This window comes from Alexandromys fortis, unplaced genomic scaffold (assembly GCF_014885135.2).
Source record: "Alexandromys fortis isolate MF-2015 unplaced genomic scaffold, M_Fortis_MF-2015_v1.1 scaffold_4, whole genome shotgun sequence".
NCBI lineage: Eukaryota > Metazoa > Chordata > Mammalia > Rodentia > Cricetidae > Alexandromys > Alexandromys fortis.
This window is the reverse complement of record NW_026067944.1, coordinates 23152131-23158325: the sequence shown is the minus strand read 5'-3', so window position 1 is coordinate 23158325 and position 6195 is coordinate 23152131. Positions and strand designations below refer to the sequence as shown.

At 45.7% G+C, this 6195-nt stretch overlaps 1 protein-coding gene across 2 annotated transcripts in view; it reads right to left on the bottom strand.

The window, feature by feature from the left end:
* Tfg (trafficking from ER to golgi regulator) overlaps positions 1–3031 on the bottom strand; it is a 27387-nt gene extending 24356 nt beyond the window's left edge. Inside the window, exon 1 of one of the 2 annotated variants that reach the window (XM_050148913.1) lies at positions 2801–3031. The gene's annotated coding sequence lies outside the window, so the exon portion shown is untranslated. The remainder of the gene's footprint in view (positions 1–2800) is intronic. The other variant, XM_050148912.1, reaches the window with a different exon arrangement.
* Positions 3032–6195: the final 3164 nt, after the last annotated feature.

Here is a 6195-nt window from a genome sequence, read left to right as displayed (position 1 = left end):
AGAACTAAGTGCAGGGTGGGCAAGATCAGGATCTCAAGGCCGCCTCAACTACAAAGCAAGTTCAAGATCAGTCCAAGCTACTGGTGATTGTCTTAAAAGAAAGAAAAAGGGATATAGATCACTGGCAAAGTGCTTGCCTAGCACACATAGGGCTTTGGGTTCAATAAATACCTGGTACCACATAATTGAAAAAAACGTAAGTGACAGAATTAGCTACTAAACACTAGTTTGCTAGTATTAAGAATTCTTCTTTCTTGGGTTTTATTTTCCTCTTACTACCTAACTTCAGGTACTCAGTATGTCTTCTGTTTTTATAAACTTAAATTCTAAACACTAAGACCTTTAATAATTCAAATCACTACTGTAAAAGTGCATATTTAGGATCATATAATGGGTTAATATCTCTTTTTCTCAAGGCCCAGTAATCCCTGAGCATGCTTATCTATCCACACAGAACGTTCTTTCCATCAGCTCTTGCATCTGTTCCAAGTTAATGACCACTGAGAGCCATTTAAGCTGTCCTAAACCTCCGGCTGGCCATTTTGATTTCAATCTTGAACTTTCACTACTGGCAACTTTCTGTTTCCTTCTCTATAACTTACTGAATCTCCAACATCACACTTCTCTTGCAATTATTTTTGCCCTGCCCCTTTAATGTGGAAAAGTCCTCACTCACCAAATCACCAAACTATTTAACTTTTAAATCAAGTTTTAAATCAATCCTAGCTTATGTCATGACGATTAAATATAAATCTCCCAATACTCACATAAATACTCCAGTTTTTTTACATCTAACCATCCCATAAGTGAAAAAAACCCTTCACCATCCTGTGGGAAGATTACATTTTTACTAGTAACTCTTTAATGAAATGGGGCAGCAACCTAAACACAACATTACAAGGTCAAGGTAGAACAGCATGAACTGGGCACCACAATCTGGATGCCATGCTTATCTTAATACAAAGAGCACACAGTTTTTTAGTCTCACAGTGGAGTTCTCATAAGGACTGTAATGACCTGAAACCTCTATAGAATTAACTCTTCACTTGTTGGCCAAACTGGTTCTCTACCTTTAAGAAATATTTGCAGAACATCTACTACAGCCCAGGTATAGTTAACCTAACAAAACAGTAAGTACAGCATGCTTTCACTGACAGCCCGAAAGGAAAGATCTTTCAATAAATCTGCATTTACTGCCTTCTATCTACAGGCCATATAAACCAGCACTTTCTATAAGGACCGTACTTAGTTTTAGAAGCACCTAAAATAGTTCCTGACATACAAACGCTACTTAAGGATCTGTTTCCTGCACAAAAGGGCCAATGAGCAAAGGCACTTGGAGAAGAAAGCTGGAACGTTCAGTCAGTTCCACCTTCTTTAGGCCAAAGGGGCCACCTCATCCGTCCCAGCACAAATACACTTGGTAATATGTCCTCTGACGGGGCTGGAAGCACAGATCCCAGGAAGCTAAAATCTAACACTGAATATCCTTAGCATCTGCCACGATGGCCCCGACTCACTTCTAGTATTCCCTACAGACTGTAAACTCCCTGCAGTCTTTGAGAAAGCTGTCCCCCATTGGTGTAGTAATCTCAGGTAAATACACAAACATCACAGTTATTTCCTGCCCCAAGAGAAAACCTCCTCCACACATCCACAGTGTCAACTGCGGTACTGCTTTTCACTAATAAGGTAGAAATGAATATGAATTCGTTCCTAGAACTGCTGGCCAGATCCCGATGACATTTTTTTAAAATCTATTTTGTTGCCATCTTACTACTTCTGAAGTCCAGAAGTGACTCAAACACTAACGTGCCCCTTCAGCCAGTAAATTTTCTGATTACTAGGATAAACTGATGTGCCCAAGGACATAAAGCCTGCCCCCTACACTAGGAAGTATAGAACAGTCAAGCCCCAGGTTCCTCTTGCTTATCCCCAGGGTAATGCCTTCATAAAATTCAGAAGCTTCTATGGAACACACCCTCAAAGGAAAGCAGTTTTCTTTAAGGAAAAACAGTCTTGATTATTCTAAAACTGCCTAGAGGCCTCAAAATCTTTCTGACACGCCTGTGGCAAGAATAGTAACCATTTTCACCGGTAGCAATGCAAGCTCAAGTTCTCCACGTTGTACTTTCTTCACGTGAAAAAGCAGAGAAATGGCTAAATATGTATCATCTTTGAGATCAGGCACCTACGATTCTTCCTACTGTGCCCAGGGACAAAACTTACCAAAGTTAGGAACTGTCATCCGAAAAACTGGGTAAGGCCTCAAGGGGACACTAAGCATGACAGTGTAGGGCCGACGGGGGTTCCTTTTTTGTGACCGCGGTCTAGGCATTCCCTCGGGGTCCACGCCCCGCCATCCAAACCACTCTAGGGGTTAGGTACCAACCGGGCCCTCCTCAAACCCCTTTTCTCTGCCTTGAACGACTCACTCAACTCTCCACCGTTCTGGAGGGGGAGGGACCAAACGCCCCAGGCCTCCTCAACCCCCTTTCCTCTAATCGGGTAATTCGACCCTCTGCGGCCCCGAGAGACCAGGAACGGGTTATCGAGGGGCCCTAACGCCCGCCAGGGCAGGCCAGGCTAGGCCAGGCCAGGCCGGGTGCCCCCCCCCCCCCGCCCCCGCCCCCCCCCCCCCGCGGCCGCCCCTCCCCCGCGCAGAGCCGCTCGTCGGCCTCCCCCGGCCTCACTCCCATCCTCTTCTCACGGTCCCCGGCCCCACCCTCCGGGCGCCGGGAGGTTCCAGAAGCCCACCAGGCCTCCCGGGTCCCCCGGCCTCCTCGGGGAGCGGCCGTACCCGCTTGCCGAGGCCGCTGTCTCCGCCGACCCGGCCGCTGCGTGGCCGCCGCGGACTCCGCACTGTCGCAGGGAGGCTTCGGACCCCGCTCGTCCGGCCGCCCTCCGCCAATCCTCGCCGAGCTGAGAGCTGCGCGGGCCTGGCCAATCGCACACACCCAACAAGCCTAGCGAGAGCCGCGCTCCCGTACGTGGCAGGTGGGAAGAGCAGGGGCGGGAGCAGAGGAAAAAAAAAAAAAAAACCCAAAACCCTATCCCGTCGCCCCGCCTCGAAGCGGCCGGGCCAGTCCAGAACGCATGCGCGGCGGGGTGAGGCGCCCGGCGGCCGAGGACCCGGCTGTGTCGGGTGCGCGGCCCCGCGTCCTCACTGGATGACCGGGTGTAGGAAGTGCGAGCCGGGGAGGGCACGCATGCGCGGGGGCTCACCAGCGCTTCCGGTTTTCCAGCCAGCCCGTACTTCCTAACTCTCTCCGGTGGGCGTGGCGTGGCCGCAGCGCCGCGCTGGTTCCGAGGGAGCCTGGTTGGCAGTGGGCAGCGGTCCAGGGACGCTTTGGGTCTTCTTGTTGTTTTTGTGGCTGTCGTAGTCAGCGAGTCAGTCGCATCCCGAGATAGCGAACCCCGCCTTCTTCCTACAAATCCATTCATTCATTCACGGTCGGGCGCCTACGCTTGGCCCGGAGAGTGCGAGGAATTCTGATGAGTCAGTTCGCGAGCTAGGAGGTACCCGAACGTTTAGGAAGGCCACGGCGTGCAAAGGACGCCCCTACGGAGGGGAAGGACGAGATGTGGAATTAACACCAAGGGTTCAGGAAGGTTTGGGGAGGATTAAAAGTTTGAGCATACCCTACTATCGCTTAGGTTCATTTTTACCTAGGGCGTTTTCTTTGGGTGGATCAACCTCTGACTGATCCCTGAAGTTTGTAGAGTTTCCTTCAGAGTTGTTTTTCACAGTTGCATATAATGCTGTTTCAGCAGTTGCCTTCAGGGATGGGGAAGCAGGGCGCTGCTGAAGGGATAAAAGATTTCCCTATTTTCTCTAGGAACTCTAGTTACTCAATGCTTCCCATTTAAAACCGAATAATACAGATTCAGAGACGTGTGCTGCTGTGGGTTATAGCATTCTGCTGTCTTTCTGATGGCTCAGCGTTATAAAGTCACATTTATATGCTTAGAGGTAAAATTCCTTCTGTCACTCTTCCTAGAGTTAAGTCAGACCCTAGGACAAAAGCAGTGTCGCAGAGAGCCCTGGCACATGAGAACATGCATACCCACGAATGTTTTATTTTCAAGAAAAAAGCTGTAGAAGATTGAAAAGAAACACACATATATATATATAGTTAAACCTCAAAAACATTTTGAGTGCACAAAGAAAGTCTCAAAGTTATCTAGGCATGCTGAAAAGAGTTACCATAGTAGCAAAAGATTTCAGGTTTTAGAAAAGACTGCTTACAAGATTGGCCCCGGCTCCTGTCTGAGCAATTAGAATTCAAGAAGGCTTCGACTATTCTTTATTAAGAGCAGTGCATTGTGTCTAAAGTGTTTGAATAAAAGTCTTTCACGCTGAACACATCTGCTTGCATAGTGGGTGCCCGGGATTTCAGCACATGGCAACCAGTGGATGCCCACTGCCATCCAATAATCTCTTTAAACAACAAGAAGAAACAGAGCAAAGTGGAATGGACTGATCTAACACTGCTATCTCTTACAAGCTACTTCCAGCAGATGATTTTTCACAGGGTTTGGGGATTTGTTGCTCAAAGAATTAAGTGTGTCCAAAAAGAAAACTTAGATTCACACTCTGGTTTCATTCACACTTTTCCCCTACGTGATGTGTTCCTTTGCTACCTTTCCTTCTTATCCTTTCTATAATGCCACATCTGTGGAACTTCAAAGTGGACCTAGATGTGCCACAGTTCCCTATACATCTATGTTAAAAACATACCATGATTATATGTATATAATTTGAGTATACCTGTTTTAAAAAATCTAAACGAAACACCGAGATCTCATTACCAGAATAAACTGGAGAGAAGCAGGCTATGAATTTAATAGCTAACCCAGAGAGGATTTAGCTCTGCCTTTAGCACTGTTCTTTATGTGTTTTAAGGACAATATACTTACTCATCGATTACTTAACTGGGGGTAACATTTTATTAAGAATAATTTCAGCCACATTAAGAATTATTAAGAATAATTTATGGTCACAAATTTTAGTGGTGGTAGGAAAATCGGGTCTGGCTTGTCTTTCTTATTCCTTTACAGCATCTTGTGCTCTTATCTCAAATCACATGACTTGTACCTGAGGTCCAGACTCTTAGTCTGGAAGAACAGTTCCCTTCTTTGTTGCTGCCTAGCGAATGCTTGGCGGGAGGCATCTTCGTTTATTATCACCAGGGTCCAGAAAGTCTCAGTTGTGATGTTACAGCTTCATGGTAACTCATATCAAAGTCCAACAAATTGTAAAGATCCTGCCTCCACACGTAGCAAAGTGCCACTGGAGGAGCAATGCAGATAGGAGCTGTACCATAGGTCTCTGAGAGTATCTTGTGAGAGATAGCAGCATTGGGTCATGCCACCTGCTGTACCACACACACACCCACACACACACACATACACACCGCATCTCCACCTAAGAGCTGATATTCAGAAACATGATCAATGGGCTAAAAACGAATGATAACTATTTCTACTTTCTGGAATAATTAAAAAATCAGAACCTTAAAAGTTCATGCTAAATTTCTGCATTGCCGTTGGCTTGGTAAAATAAGTCAAGCATCTTAGAAAACAGCTCAGCTGTTGTTTGTTTTAATAAAGTATTTTAAAATAAAGTTTAAAATTCAAGTTTCAATTTCTCGGTGACCTGACAATACCATGCAATATTTTAAAAGAAAATAAAATGTTAGTTCAAAGACTTGTACAAAAATAATGTAAAAGTTTGATTCATAATAATCAAAACTAGATTAAATGTTTTCATCTTACATGAAGGAACAAGCACAAAAATTCTTAAGTAGATGAGAACTTCAGTGGATGAAGTTGATAGGAAAGACGTATTTGGGTGGGAAAGAAGACAGATAAGCAGAGCTGCTGTAGGCCTGCTATGTTTGCAAGTGGCAGGGGTCTCCAGATGTTCACTGCAAGGTTACCTGGCAGTGCGGCAGTGTGTGTGAGGAGGTGGGCATCAGGACACTGAAGAGGCAAGGCCTCGTGATGGGCCCTTGGGTTCTGAGGGAAGCTGCCCTCAGAAGGGATTCAAGTCTTCTTCTTCTGGAGATCTCTGAACTCTGCAAAGACTGGGTTGTTTAAGAACAAGCCCATCCCCAGAATTGCTAAAGACATGTTAATACCTTTCAACACATTTATCCAAGTCCTGAGAATTTATCTTTTTTTTTTTTTTTT